This window comes from Rhinatrema bivittatum, chromosome 5 (genome assembly GCF_901001135.1).
Source record: "Rhinatrema bivittatum chromosome 5, aRhiBiv1.1, whole genome shotgun sequence".
Classification (NCBI taxonomy): domain Eukaryota; kingdom Metazoa; phylum Chordata; class Amphibia; order Gymnophiona; family Rhinatrematidae; genus Rhinatrema; species Rhinatrema bivittatum.
The window spans coordinates 350,521,167-350,534,728 of NC_042619.1; the positions used below are offsets into that span (position 1 = coordinate 350,521,167).

The window sequence follows — 13,562 nt, forward strand, 5'->3', positions numbered from 1 at the left end:
GAAGATCTTGTGTGTAATGTTGGGTACTGCTATGGTTAAGACTCCTGGGGAAATATGGAGATGCTGAAAAAGTTTCTGACACTCATCTAAAGGGTTAATTAGATTTTTTTTATAATTGTCTTCACTAGAAGCTTATAAATTATTACTTGTGCAACCTGCCTCTTATCTGCTGGGATCCTCTCTGCCATTACCATTGTTGGCCTCCCTTGAAAGCTGTGGCCCGCTGCCCAGAACTTGAAGCTGTGCTGCTGCTGCTCCCACTGAAGCAGCTGACCCAGAGCCAGGCCTTTCCCCTCCTTAAACACAGCTCTTCCCCGCTGCCGCTTCTGCAGCCCAGTGCTGCTTCTCTGCCCGGATCCTCTCTGCCATTACCTCTGAGTCCACTGCCTCCTACTTTCAGCTGTGCGTCTGCTCCCCCTACTGCAACAGCCGAACTGGGGCTGTGGGGTCTCGTTTCCCCCTCAGCACCTCGCCGCCTGGGTGTGGCCTTCACCCGTGCGACCCAAAGCTGCTTCTCTGCCAGGATGTTCTCCACCGTTACCTCTGAGTCCCTGCAGCGCTACAGTCCACTGCCTCGTACTTTCAGCTGTGCGTCTGCTCCCCTACTGCAACAGCCGAACTGGGGCTGGGGTCTCGTTTCCCCCCTCAGCACCTCGCCGCCTGGGTGTGGCCTTCACCTGTGCGACCCAAAGCTGCTTCTCTGCCAGGATGGTCTCCACCGTTACCTCTGAGTCCCTGCAGCGCTACAGTCCACTGCCTCGTACTTTCAGCTGTGCGTCTGCTCCCCTACTGCAACAGCCGAACTGGGGCTGTGGGGTCTCGTTTCCCCCTCAGCACCTCGCCGCCTGGGTGCGGCCTTCACCTGTGCGACCCAAAGCTGCTTCTCTGCCAGGATGTTCTCCATCGTTACCTCTGAGTCCCTGCAGCGCTACAGTCTACTGCCTCGTACTTTCAGCTGTGCGTCTGCTCCCCCTACTGCAACAGCCGAACTGGGGCTGTGGGGTCTCGTTTCCCCCTCAGCACCTCGCCGCCTGGGTGCGGCCTTCACCTGTGCGACCCAAAGCTGCTTCTCTGCCAGGATGTTCTCCACCGTTACCTCTGAGTCCCTGCAGCGCTACAGTCCACTGCCTCGTACTTTCAGCTGTGCGTCTGCTCCCCTACTGCAACAGCCGAACTGGGGCTGGGGTCTTGTTTCCCCCCTCAGCACCTCGCCGCCTGGGTGTGGCCTTCCACCTGTGCGACCCAAAGCTGCTTCTCTGCCAGGATGTTCTCCACCGTTACCTCTGAGTCCCTGCAGCGCTACAGTCCACTGCCTCGTACTTTCAGCTGTGCGTCTGCTCCCCTACTGCAACAGCCGAACTGGGGCTGTGGGGTCTCGTTTCCCCCTCAGCACCTCGCCGCCTGGGTGCGGCCTTCACCTGTGCGACCCAAAGCTGTTTCTCTGCCAGGATGTTCTCTGATGTTCAAACCGCTGGCCTACCAAGTCACCTTCAGGTGCTCATCCAGATTCATCTCTTGACAGAGCTGGAGCTACCATAACATCAAGCCAGGAGTCCATGCACCCCTCTTACTTATATACATAGAGATTATACCTTCTTAAAGATAATGGAGAAAAATTCAGGCATGAGGCTTGTTTGATCTTGAGAAGTTCTCTGGATGCTACCGATCCTCGGAGGGGACCTTTCTACTTTTTCTCAACAAAGTTGTTATAGTTCCACTTTACGTCTGTTCTTATCAACCAATCAGATATAAGCATATAGGCAGTGTGGCACTTTCCACCAATCAGTCATCAATAGTGTGATTGAGTATACTCCGTCGTGAGTAATATGAAAATAACTAATTAGGAAAATCTTTTGATTTCATACAGGGGGCTTTTTGGTCATTCCACTGTCGATGCTCACAGGGCAGATGGTTGCTCAAATCGTTATGCCAGTTATTTTGTTTTTATAACTACAGAATTAGACATCCAGCAGTTTTGGGTTTTTTTGTTTTTTTTATTTATTTATTTATTTATTTATTTATTTATTTAATTAAGGAAGGGTTTTTTATATACCGATGCACGTTTGCAAAACATCACCTCGGTTCACAATGTAACATAACTTAGCAACAAGCTTTACAATAATAACATTAACAGGAGTTCATTATTAGGATGCAACTTCCAGTCATCATGTTGTTAATTAAGATTAGGGAAAATTATATCTGCACAAAGGACTGATAGATATCAGAATGTTTTGTATGATTTAAAGGTGAGATGCATATTCTATGAGGGTTAAAAATGTTTGCACTGAGCGGGGTCTGCTGTAGTTTAGGGGCCTATTTGCAGCAATAGATGTGCAGCTGTTTGAGACTGCACATGATGCCCATGGGCACCCCCTGTAGGTCAGAGGAAGGAAAATATTTTTCCAAAATATTTCTTCCTAGAACTGTGAACTAGACTGGCACAGGCTGTGTTTTGGCAAACTGCTTTTATCGGAGTCTAGAAACTATAATGTAAACATCTTCGCTAGCTGTGAACACAGTACAGTGCTATAAAAAAATTCACAAAAAAACAAGCACGTAACATGGGCGTATAACACTGCCAGTACATTTCAAAAAAGAGGGCTGCCGTGCCAGTGAAGCAATCAGTACAAATACCAATGCCTATGACGATACAAAGACGCAACTAGTCAAAAAGTGCAAAAGCACATTTGCCTATTGTGAAAGCCAACTATACAGAGTATTTAAATTTCAATCAAAGTCTATGATAAACTAATGCAACCTTAGTTCTCTACTTAGTGGGTAAGTAGAGAAGCATGTTCTCCATTCGTTCAAATTTAGGTAAATAAAAAGGCACATTTCTCTTTTCATTCCAAGTCTGTTATGAACTGCTGCAAGCTCGGTCAGATCAGTAGATAAACAAGGGAGGCATGGCTCCTCCATTCATTGTATTATCACATGATCGAGAATGGCAAGCCAGATTTGTGATAAATGATGTTGGTCCAATAGGTGGGGAGAAATACAGTACACCACATCACTGCCTGGAAAGATGATTAGAAAAAAGTATACTCCATTCAGTTTCAGAGTTTAATCCATTAGCTGCAATAATCTTCAAAGTCCATATTTGTTCTCTCTGACAGGCTGATACAGTACAGTGCGCTCTGCTGGAGCGCACTGTTAACCCACATTTGGATGCGCATTTTTGACGGGCTAGCTTTACCCTTTATTCAGTAAGGGGTAATAGCGCGTCGAAAACGTGTGGCCAACCTCCCCCCCCCCCCCCCCCCCCCCCCCCCCCCCCGAAACTAATAGCACCCGCAATATGCAAATGCATGTTGATGGCCCTATTAGTTATTCCCGCGCGATTCAGTAACTTTTTCTGCCAGCGCCGGGGAAGTGTACAGAAAAGCAGTTTTTACTGCTTTTCTGTACACCTTCCGACTTAATATCATGGCGATATTAAGTCGGAGGTCCCAAAAGTTAAAAATAATTCAAAATAAAAAAATTTTAAAATCGGCTCGCGGGTTGAAAATCGGACGCTCAATTTTGCCGGCGTTGGTTGTCAAACCCGCTGACAGCCGCCGCTCCTGTCAAAAAAAAAGGCGCTAGGGATGCGCTAGTGTCCCTAGCGCCTCTTTTTACCGTGGGCCCTCATTTGCATGCGGGCCGATAGTAAATCGCGCGCACAGCAGAGTGGCCTGTGCGCGCACCGGGAGAGCGGGCGCTCGCCTGCTCTGCCGTGACTTTTACTGTATCGGCCCGTGAGACAGTAAGGATTCTTGCACACCACTTCTTAAACTGATTTTAACCTGCTTGATGATGAAAATCCTTGTCTTCAAAACCAGGCAAATGCATTCCAATGCACCTACAAAGTTCAATCATGCAGACTCTTAGTTTGTACTTTAGCCAACATAAATAAGGTGAAAGGGATAGAATATACCACAAGCAGCAACTAGAGTTGCAATTAGTTACAGCATCGAACTGTAGGAATAATGTCAAATGCAAGGATTTTAATTCACTGGGGTGCATATTCAATCACTATATGGATAGCCAGATAAATGTATATTCAATAGTACTATAGAATGTAGCTGGCTAACTTTAAGATAAGCTATTTGGTACTATTGAATGGAGCCGGCTAACTTTAAGATAAGCTATTTGGTACTATTGAATGTAGCTGGCTAACTTTAAGATAAGCTATTTGGTACTATTGAATGTAGCTGGCTAACTTTAAGATAAGCTATTTGGTACTATTGAATGGAGCCGGCTAACTTTAAGATAAGCTATTTGGTACTATTGAATGGAGCCGGCTAACTTTAAGATAAGCTATTTGGTACTATTGAATGTAGCTGGCTAACTTTAAGATAAGCTATTTGGTACTATTGAATGGAGCCGGCTAACTTTAAGATAAGCTATTTGGTACTATTGAATGTAGCTGGCTAACTTTAAGATAAGCTATTTGGTACTATTGAATGTAGCTGGCTAACTTTAAGATAAGCTATTTGGTACTATTGAATGGAGCCGGCTAACTTTAAGATAAGCTATTTGGTACTATTGAATGGAGCCGGCTAACTTTAAGATAAGCTATTTGGTACTATTGAATGGAGCCGGCTAACTTTAAGATAAGCTATTTGGTACTATTGAATGTAGCTGGCTAACTTTAAGATAAGCTATTTGGTACTATTGAATGTAGCTGGCTAACTTTAAGATAAGCTATTTGGTACTATTGAATGGAGCCGGCTAACTTTAAGATAAGCTATTTGGTACTATTGAATGGAGCCGGCTAACTTTAAGATAAGCTATTTGGTACTATTGAATGGAGCCGGCTAACTTTAAGATAAGCTATTTGGTACTATTGAATGGAGCCGGCTAACTTTAGGATAAGCTATTTGGTACTATTGAATGGAGCCGGCTAACTTTAAGATAAGCTATTTGGTACTATTGAATGGAGCCGGCTAACTTTAGGATAGCTATTTGGTACTATTGAATGTAGCTGGCTAACTTTAGGATAGCTATTTGGTACTATTGAATGTAGCTGGCTAACTTTAGGATAAGCTATTTGGTACTATTGAATGTAGCTGGCTAACTTTAGGATAAGCTATTTGGTACTATTGAATGGAGCCGGCTAACTTTAGGATAAGCTATTTGGTACTATTGAATGTAGCTGGCTAACTTTAGGATAGCTATTTGGTACTATTGAATGGAGCCGGCAAACTTTAGGATAAGCTATTTGGTACTATTGAATGTAGCTGGCTAACTTTAGGATAGCTATTTGGTACTATTGAATGTAGCTGGCTAACTTTAGGATAGCTATTTGGTACTATTGAATGTAGCTGGCTAACTTTAGGATAGCTATTTGGTACTATTGAATGTAGCTGGCTAACTTTAGGATAGCTATTTGGTACTATTGAATGTAGCTGGCTAACTTTAGGATAGCTATTTGGTACTATTGAATGTAGCTGGCTAACTTTAGGATAAGCTATTTGGTACTATTGAATGTACCTGGCTAACTTTAGGATAGCTATTTGGTACTATTGAATGGAGCCGGCTAACTTTAGGATAAGCTATTTGGTACTATTGAATGTAGCTGGCTAACTTTAGGATAAGCTATTTGGTACTATTGAATGTAGCTGGCTAACTTTAGGATAAGCTATTTGGTACTATTGAATGTAGCTGGCTAACTTTAGGATAGCTATTTGGTACTATTGAATGGAGCCGGCAAACTTTAGGATAAGCTATTTGGTACTATTGAATGGAGCTGGCTAACTTTAGGATAGCTATTTGGTACTATTGAATGGAGCCGGCTAACTTTAGGATAAGCTATTTGGTACTATTGAATGGAGCCGGCTAACTTTTTATTTTTTATTTATTTAATTTTATAAACCGGCAACCGTTTGCACATCGTGCCGGTTTACAGATAACTTACAACAATGGATATATAGGCAAAGCCTTTACAAGGAACAGTGTTTAACATAGCTCAGAAAACAGAGCAAAAACTAGCAAACTTGTGGAAAGAGGGGTAGGGGTGGTCGAGACAGGGGAGGGGGGGGGGGGGGGGGGTGGGTGGGTGAAAACAGGTACAAAAGGAGTAATATGTACAGGTACAAGAGGAGTAATATGTACAGGTACAAGAGGAGTAATATGTACAGGGGTCGAGAGATTATTGACGTATACATAGGTTATATTATTGACATCTATATACATTGGCAAATTGACATAGGTTATATTATTGACATATACATAGGTTATATACAAAACTGTATAAGCATGTAGTAAATAAGAAATTGAGGTGAGAAGATGGGAACGTTAGAGCTATGTGTCATATTATGTGCTAGAGGTTAAGCTATTTGGTACTATTGAATGGAGCCGGCTAACTTTAGGATAAGCTATTTGGTGCAACCAGACTTAGCCAGCTAAGTTATCAGGCTACTCTGAATATCAGATAATGTAACTGGCTAATTCATCTCCTCGCAGTTATGACCCCGGAATACCCCTCACTTATCCAGCTGAATTGTAGCTGGCTAGAATTTAGCTGGATAATTGCCCAAATCTTCATTTAAACTGGATAACTTTTGAGTTATCCAGTTTTAAAGGGTTTTGAACATGGACTACTTTATTTTTAAACCAAAATTTGTGGACATATATTGTTCATGAGCTATATTTATAGTAAACCCTCTGGGGATAGGGAAATACCTACAGTACCTGAATGTAAACCGATGTGATATCTCAGATCAAATGTCAGTATATATAAAAAATAATAAATAAATAAGCACTGTCAAGTTAAGTGTAAAACATTGATAAGGCAGGCTAATAAATTGATTAATTACAAAAATTATAATGAATGTGTGAAAGAACACACTGCTTCAAAATGGCACACCAGATCTTTAATGACATCAAAATATTCCTTTCTTACCCAAAAAAAAAAAAATGCTTTCCCAATGAGAAGTCTGAGTCTGTTACGTTTGGATGACCACGCTAGCTACTTTGTGGCCTGCCTCAATCACCTGCCCACTGAACCTTAAGCGCACCTGTGCATGCACACTGCTCCCTTGTAGGACCCGTGGGGGGGGGGGGGGGGAAATCCCTTTGCAGCGCCTGCTGATGACCCCACCCATTCAGGGAATTTAAACCCCACTCACGTAGCTGACCAGTGCCTTTGCAACGGGTGGTCTGCTCATCTTCAGCAGGACTGGTTGCCAGCATTTCTCTGTGTCTCCCTGCCTGCGCCAGTCTATTTTCAGTTCTTTCTGCTCCTCTCCCGGTTTTGCATCTGTCCCAGTCTGTCTCCTGGACCCCTCGATACACGAGCACATCCAAAATTGATGTCCCAAGATCCCCTTAATCTTTTTACATTTCTGACATTGAGCAGTTTGCATTATTTTGCCTTTGAGAGACATAAGTTTGCCTTATAAGCTTATACTGTACTCCCCTCAACAGGTTATCTTCCTTACTAGGGATTTGCCCAAAGCATCCAGACAGTTGTGCACTTGCAAGATTCAATACCAGCTCACTTTTCCACCTGTGTAACTGTGTATCAGTACAAGGGTCACTACCTCCAGCTCTCTAAGCGATTTATACAGCATCAAAACTGACATTCTTTCCCTCCCTTCTACCCGAAAATATTCCCCCAGTTTTTTGCACATTTGAAAAAGATCGACCAATAATACGACTTAACTGCAAATAAGAAAATAAATCCCTCTGACTCAAGTTAAATTATTGCCTCACTGTCGGCAGCCACCACTTGAGAGACCTCTTGTATTCCTTTGAGTTCCCAACTGTAAAAGAATTGGAATGACTCCCAGGTATGAATTAAGCATTCCTGCCAATAGGAAGAAAAGAGGATTCCCTAGGGCTGAGTTGGAATCTAGAAAAGACTTTCCTACCAGCAGACAAGTCATAAGGGTGGGAGACAAATTATTACTAATGGCATGTGACATATCTTATATGCCAAGGACTGACCATGCCCCTAACGTTGTGTAGCAAATAACTAATCTTTGATATGCCCCTGTATACTGGCCAAGTTATAACTTTCCATACAGGAATCCCAAAAGCCCCTGCCCTCCCCTCCCCAGTTGCCCTACCATATAATTCAGATTGATCCTGATCGTTCCTCCCCTCCAGAGAAACCCAAATATTAAACCCATGAATGGTTCTTTTTTTAAGAAGATGAAGGGACAGTATCTGTAATCCAGATGAAGAGACAGTATCTGTAATCCAGCCACTTACAAAGGATGATCATGTTAGATATTGATTCTATCCATCAAGGAGAGAGGCAGAAATTGCCTTCATTTATGATATTAAGGGAGTGATATTTATTTTTTATAACCATCTCGGACTGCAAGGTAACAGAATGTCCAGATATTTAAATGGACCCGTAGCCCACTGCAGACGGAATTCAGCTCCCTACATCCTCATGGAAAGTCACGTCCTCAGATTTGTCTAAATTTAAATTTTAACTCTGAAAATGATCCAAAAAATAGAAAATTTCCTGTATCAGTTTAAACATCTGTGAAGGTCTGTATGGTTTACCAAAATATCACCCGCAAAGTCAGCAACTTTAAATTCACTGCCATCTGTATACTCCCCCCATTATTTCTGACTCTGCTGAATATTTCTAAAATAATAAGGTCAACAGGGGGCAACCCAAGCTAAATTCCTCTGTCCTCTTACCTTCTGTCACTAACAACACTTTAAAGCTGACATAGAGTAATTCTACGGTTTTCAAGAAATTCCCAGGCAGGCCTAATTTCCCCAAAATAAATCCAGTAATCTGGTCAAATGCCTTTTCAGCATTAAAAGTGACCAATAGAAAGGGGAATAGAGAAAACCTTTCAGAGTTTTATGGAGGCTTATCTTCTGGGGATTGGAGACGGATTATCAGTAACACTCAGAGCCAGCCTGATTGGTCATCACCAATCTAGCAGCTGTGATTTTTCTTAACAATTTGAGATTTTATAATAAAATGGGTCTGTATGATTTGGATCTGTCAGAATCCATACCCCCCCTTTGGGAATCGATGTAATTAAGGCCTTATTAATGTCATAGATACATTTCCCCTGTTCAACTGATGTATGAAACATTGCCCTCGAGGGAGCTACCACTTTAAATGACAGCATTTTGTAAAATGTCCCTCCGAATCCGACAAGACCCGGAGACTTATACAGTTTAGCTTGTTTTATCCCTGATAGAACGTCCTGCAATGACATGGGTGCGCTGAGGCTCTCTCCGGTCGCTCCTGACTGACTTTGGGCAGATTAAGCTTGTCCAGATATGTGTGCATTGCTTGCATCTCATCACCGTCCTTCGAATAAAAGCTCTTTATAGAAAGTGTAAATATTCTACTACTAATAATATCCCTAGAGTTGACCAATCTCTCTGCCTCATCCTTAACTGCCAATATGTATTTCCGTCCTTCATGATTTTTAAGTAGGGAAGCCAAAATTCTCCCAGACTTGTTGCCAGATTTGTACAATTTAAATTTATAATAGAGCATCAAATTCTTGACCCTTTGGGTGAGTTGTGACCAGAGCCACCTGAGACAAAAGCAAGTTCCTTTTGACCTGTGTGATGGGTCTTTTAGCCATGGGTCCTTTCCCCTCTCCCCACTTGCCTTTCCAGTGTCAAGCAGCTTCCGCCTCCTTCCCACATAAAAGCTTTCTCCCCACATCACTACTCTGATAATTTCCTAGAATAAAGCAGGTTTACGGATATGTTCACTATTCTCCTGAAATCTGTCTCATTTCTTGATCAAGTACCCTTGAAACCCTTGATCATTATACAAATAGGCTGGGAGCTCCGGAGTCTCCTACTTCCCCCGAATCCCTTCAGTGACGATCCACTCAAATCGAATATGGTCTGAAATACCAAGTGGGTCTATTTCAGCTGCACTCGCCTCTGACAAAATTTTTCAGGAAATCAAGAGCGAGTCAATCCTAGATTGTGAAAGGTGGGTATGAGACACAAGAGTGTAGTCCGTCTGCTGTGGATGTAAAACTCTCCAGACATCTAATAAGTCTAACTCTGCATGCAGGAAAGGTAACCCCTTTATAGCTATTCACTTTCTGATCTGAAGCAACTTGGGATCTCACTTTAGTGCTGGGTCAAAGATAGTTTTGTCTCCGCTCAGAAAGGTTCAAATTCTAAAAGTTTCCAGCAAATCCCAGCAAAGAATGATGCATCATGTTTATTAGGAGCATATTCATTGTAAAAGACAATACCTTTCCCAAACAGCTCACCCGTCACAATAATATATCTCCCCTCAGGATCAACCTTCACTTTATTTATTTAAATACGTATTGTTTGCCTATAGCAGACAAACTACCAGGTTAGGGACAGTGTACACAGTATAAAACTACAACACCAAATTAAAACACAGTATACATAAAACCAATAAAACACAACAAAAATAAAATGTTTTGAGAGACTTGAGGGAGGAGAACACCATGTTTTAATTTCCCGTGCTTAGGTGAGTCTCCTACGACATGGTAAGATATCCGTTCGAAACCTTTCCACTTTCTGCATCTTTACGAGACAGCCCAGGCCAGTCACATTCCAGGAGACACACATCAAATCTCTGCCAAATCCTGCTTCTTGCATAAACATTACTGTTGAAAACTTGGTGACTCCCAGCCTAGCGTGATCCTCGTTACACCCCTGAAACAGCTTCTTTAAAAATATCTCCTGATTATACCTGCTAGCCTGCATTACCCTACCCTACCCTTCCCTCCCTATCCCAAGTCATTGCCCCGTGCCCTCTCCAAACCCCGTCCCCAACTTCCTCCTCCTGCTGAAAATAATCACGTGTGTCATGCAGGGGACTCTCCCCCCCACCACCACTCATAACACTCTACAATTGCCTTAACCCCTCCTTTCTCCAAAATAATATAACCCCCCCCCCCACCAGAGATTCCCCAAACATGTTAGATGATCAACATTCAGAATCTATTACTGTGAAATAAAATCAAAACATTGCAGCAGTAGAAATACACAGTATTCAACACAGCCAACGTTTCATCAAAATGCAGCAAAAAACCCCAACATCTTTCAATTGCAAATTTTCATATATTTAAACACTGATAAATGATGGGCTTTAAGAAGAATGTGCTGCACCAAAAGATCCAAATCACAAAACAGAAATAAGCAGCCCAAAGTGTACAAGCTGTCATAAGCGTGTGCTTTGTGCTTGGCCACTATGCCCTGGAGCTGTAATTCTCAAATCAGTCGTTAGGACACACCCAGCCAGTCTGGTTTTTTAGGCTATCCACGGTGAATATGTATGAGACAGATTTGCACATAGATCTGCATGCAATGGAGGCGCTATCTCATGCATATTCACCGTGGATAGCCTGAAAACCAGACTTTTGTTGGGTCTGTCCTGGGTCGAGAACCTCTGCCTGAGAGGAGAGGTGAGGGGGAGATGATACACAAACAGGTAAATGCCTGAAAGGTATTAATAAAGATGCACAAGAATGGAAATGAAACTGTGGAATTAGAGGTCATGATATGAAGCCCCAAGGGAGGGGGGGGGGGGTAGATACAGGAGTAACCATCAGAAATAATTTTTTTTTCCTGGAAAGGGTGATGGGTTCATGGAATGGTGGAGAAGACGAGAATATTTATAGGATTCAGAAGGGCATGTGATAAAACACAGAGGATCCCTAATGGCTGGAAGATAACCTGTGGCAACTCTTGATATAACATTTCTGCACTGAAGTAACCCCTAGGGAGCGATAGTTGCAACCCTAAACAGAAAGCCAATGGGAGGAACCTGAACAAAGTGGCAATTGCAACCCTAAACACCTAAGCTGGACAGAACGGATGGACCATTTTGGACGTGGTTTGCTGTAATTTACCGTGTTGCTATTTATTCAAGCACTACCGACACTGCTCCCGAAAGGAGTGCCAAGCACTCAAAAGATAAAGTTAAACTCAGAGGGTAGCCCAAGATATTTACCTCCTTTCTTGGGTCGTTCAGGCCTCCTTCCTCCTAGTCACATAAGTTTTACTAGCCTATAGGTGAAGAATCAGAGTTAATTCTTGACTTTTTTTTTTTTAAGCTGTATGCTGCATATAGCTGAGTAGGTTTAAAGTTTTATGAGTATATATATATATATAGATTTCTGTCAGGCGTAACCAAACCTAGGAACAGATTCGTTTAAGGCTTTTCTCCCATTTTGTTTATATGGGGAAAACCCCTTAGTAAATCAGGTACTTATCTAGATAAGTTATCTGACTAACAGAACTATGTCCTACAATAACTCCAACCAGAGGCATAGCCATGGGTGGGGCCGGGTAGACCGTGGCTCACCCAGTGTTGCCCGATGGACCAAGAAAGAAGCCCTGTCACAAAGCTGCAGCACCAGCTGAGAGAAGGAAAGAGGCCCGCGAGGCTACCAGTGGACCCTATCTCACTGGCCGCTGAGAAGTGGACCAGACTCCGCAAGGCTGCCAGTGGACCCATCTCTCCGGCAGCTGAAAAGAGGAGTTAGGACCAGGAGGCCGGTGGTTGAAGGAAAAGAAAAACCTCACCAGAAGGCGACCATTCTCCTGCTCCTCTTCGTGTGCCGACCCTGCAGCATTCAAAGCACGTGCGGCCAGTAAGTGCTGATTTCATGTATCGTGAGATCAGCATAGAGCACTTGCTAGTCCCACGGGTTTTGAATGCCACAGGTAGGCAAATGAGCAGCAATAGCAGAACAGGCTTCCTCCTTTTGTCTGTGTTTTGGGGTTGTGTGTGTGTATGTGTGTGTATGATAGCCTGCGGGGGGGGGGGGGGGGAGGTGAATGGGAGCTTGCCTGGATGTGAGTGTGTATGTGAATGGTAGCCTGCCTGAGTTTGCATCTGTGTGTGTATGAATGGTAGCCTGCCTGGGTGTGTGTGTGTGTCTGAATGGCAGCCTGTCTGGGAGGGGTGGGGGCAGGAATGGGAGCCTGCCTGAGGAACTGGGAGGTGTGAATGGGAGCCTGCCTGGGGGTGTGTCTCTTAGAGCATGTGGGATTGGGAGCCTGCATATGACTGCATCAATGACTGCATCAATGACTGCATCAATGACTCCTATGCTAAGTCATTGCAGTCATTGATGACTGCATCAATGACTTAGCATCAATGACTGCATCAATGACTCCTATGCAGTCATTGATGACTGCATCAATGTCTGCATCAATGACTCCTATGCTAAGTAGCTGTATATAGTGGACTCCATATTTATTTTGTTCTCTTGTATTTATAGAGGACTCCTTATTTACATTGTACACTTGTATATAATTATCCTCATCTATCTCTTTTATTTCTTATAGTCCCAGTTCATGAACCCTTGTTAATTGTAACTGCTTCTCTTCTCCATGTTTATTTATGTTTTTGGTTATATTTTTGCACCCCTGTTTTCTGTAAACCGACATGATGAGAACGAGTTCTTGAATGCCGGTATAAAAAAAACCTTAAATAAAATAAATTAAATATGAGAGTAAGAGCCTGTGTGTGTGTGTGTGTTTGTCTGGAAGTGGGAGCAGGAGCCTGCAAGAGAGAGTCAATCCTAGATTGTGAAAGGTGGGCATGAGACACATGAGTGTAGTCCGTCTGCTGTGGATAT

General features: G+C 43.1%; 1 protein-coding gene across 2 annotated transcripts in view; it reads left to right on the forward strand.

Annotated features, from left to right (window-relative positions):
• The window catches only part of LIMS1 (LIM zinc finger domain containing 1), a 214,515-nt gene that overhangs the window by 105,715 nt on the left and 95,238 nt on the right, over nt 1-13,562 (forward strand). The gene's annotated exons all lie outside the window — the stretch shown is intronic.